The 2765-nt window shown below is 33.7% G+C and overlaps 1 non-coding gene across 1 annotated transcript; it reads right to left on the bottom strand.

Annotated features, from left to right (window-relative positions):
• Positions 1-1748: 1748 nt before the first annotated feature.
• Positions 1749-1855, bottom strand: LOC121231380 (small nucleolar RNA R71). Its single transcript, XR_005929440.1, has one exon. It is a non-coding gene; the product is annotated as a small nucleolar RNA R71 (small nucleolar RNA).
• Between the last annotated feature and the right edge of the window lie 910 nt (positions 1856-2765).

Here is a 2765-nt window from a genome sequence, read left to right on the forward strand (position 1 = left end):
CTGTTACTTACCCGTTTAATTTTATTATTGTTATGAATATGCCTATGAATATTGGTGATGTTGATATGTTTAATTTAATTAATATGGGTTAAATTTAATTTGTGTTAGGTTGGTTGCATTTTGTCTACTTAAGTTTATTAAAATTATGTTTTTGTTGTTATAGGCCTCGGTAAGATATTTGATTATGTAAAACCATGACTAAGTTATTCTTGCATTACAGTTGTAAGGTAACTAATGAATTAATTATTTAAATGGTTTGAAATTATAATTAATTGACATGATACTTAATCATTGCATGTTTAATCATCTAAGGTAGCTGAAGGTTAAATTAGCAACGGTATCTAACGATACACTAGTAACTAATGAATTAATTATTTAAACGGTTTGAAATTATAATTAATTGACATGATACTTAATCATTGCATGTTTAATCATCTAAGGTAGCTGAAGGTTAAATTAGCAACGGTATCTAACGATACACTAGCGTTGCATAACTTGCAAGATTATTGTGTTTAAACTATTTCAATGTAGAAATACATTGTTACCTCACGTAATCTTTTATGTGCTTATGAGGCATAGAGATATGTACAAGAGATTATTTTAATTTCATAAGTACGTATGTGCATTAACACATTTGCTTATTAAAATTTTTTTAGTCAGTTGAATTGACATAGAGATATAGTCAAGAGATAAATGGATTTTGGTAAGTAAGTATGTTTATAAGTTAGCAAACTACTGAGTTGCTGTGAATTTATTCGTAACAACATAAACATGAGTTTAATAATTCTAAGTTAAGAAATGTAAATAATCTAGCACAATTAAGTCATCTTGATTAAAATCATCTTTTGAAATCGTGCATTGGAGCTTTTATTTTATTTTTATTTATTTTACTTAGTTAAAATACTAGTTTTTAATCACCTCCTCAAATCAAAATATTTTTCTTCACCAAAGTGTTTTGAAGATTGCATTCATAAATAATTCTTTTCACAGTCCCTATGGGTATGATAACTCGACATTTACTTGTCACTTTATTACTTGATGCGATTGTGTACCTTGCACATTTTTGTCGTTCCAAGTTTTTGGTGTTGTTGCCAGAGATTGTTTTAAAAAGTTATTATTTGTGAATTTGTTAATTTTGCATTTTGGTTTATTTTTCTATTCAACTTTAATTTAATTAATTTTTCTGTATTTGTTTAAATTGTTTATGAGTATTGATCGAGTCATCGATTAACTCCCCGTAGACCCTGAGATTGAAAGAAATTTTCGACAGCGAAGAAGACAAGCAAATCAGAGAAGGAACGAAGAGATAAACTTTGAAAATCCAAATCAAGAAAATAAAGCAAACCCTCCTCAAAATCCTATCCTTATTGTTGACGATAGCGATAGAGGTCTAAGATAGTATGTCGTGCTGATGTTTCATGATCTTAATCTAGGTATTAGGAGACCTGAAATCTAGACACAATAGTTCGAGCTGAAGCCAGTCATGTTCTAGATGCTTTAGACAAGGCCAATTCAGTGGAATGCCTACTGAAGATCCTCATATTCACTTAAGACTGTTTATGATGGCCAGTGATTCTTTCAAGTTAGCCGGAGTACCCGAAGCTGCACTATGATTAAATTTGTTCCCATATTCATTAAGGGACAGAGCTCGAGCCTAGTTGAACTCATTACCACCAAATTCAATTTCCACATGGCAAGAGTTAGCAGAAAGATTCCTCATGAAGTATTTCCCGCCTAGCAAGAATGCTAAGTTGAGGAACAAGATCACTAGTTTCCAACAAATGGATGACAAGTCCTTGTATGAGGCATGGGAAAGGTACAAAGAATTACTACAAAAATGCCCTCATCACAGAATTCCTCATTGCATTTAACTTGAGATGCTCTATAACGTTCTCAATGCCCACACGAGTATAGTAATGGATGCTTCTACTAACAATGCTCTCCTTTCTAAGTCTTATAATGAGGCTTGTGAAATCATCAAGAGGATTACGAGTAACAATTATCAATGGCCAACCAATTTAGCAGTGTTAGGAAGGCTAGTTGTTGGAGTACATGAAATGGACGCTTTCACTTCACTTGTATCTCAGGTATCCTTAATATCCCCAATGCTTAAAAATTTTACCACTAATGGGTTTAATAGTTTTGCAGTTTAGCCACTAAACCAATTTGAAAATATAGCCTATGTCTATTGTGAGAAAGGACATCTATTCGAAGAATGTCCATGAAACCCATAATCCGTGTGTTACATGGGTAACCAGAACCAAAATCAAGGAAGGTAAGGACTACAATCCAATTTCTATAACCATAATGGTGAAACCACCTGAATATTTCCTGGAGTAACCAAGGGGTTGGAACCAGTAACACTTATGCAGGACCTAGACTGACCCAACCACCTATTTTCCCCCAGCAAGTTCAGAAACCAACTCAAACTAAACCTTCCCATAGCTTAGAGAACCTATCGAAGGCATATATGGAAAAAATGGCGCCACTCTAAGGAATTTGGAGAATCAAGTAGGTCAACTTGCTATTGAACTTAGGAACCATCCACAAGCTGCTTTACCTAGTGATACGAAGAATCCGACGAATTTAGGGAAGGAGCATTGTAAAACATTAACACTAAGAAGCAGAAAGACATTACAGCCCAACACCATCAAAGATGAAGAGGAGCCAGCTGATGCTCAAGACTCAATGGAAGTTCAACCGAGTGTTGAAATTCTAGTTTTACCGGAACTAGAATTTGCAAAATCCGAAAGGTAACTTCTGAA

This window comes from Gossypium hirsutum, chromosome A06 (genome assembly GCF_007990345.1).
Source record: "Gossypium hirsutum isolate 1008001.06 chromosome A06, Gossypium_hirsutum_v2.1, whole genome shotgun sequence".
Classification (NCBI taxonomy): Eukaryota; Viridiplantae; Streptophyta; class Magnoliopsida; order Malvales; family Malvaceae; genus Gossypium; species Gossypium hirsutum.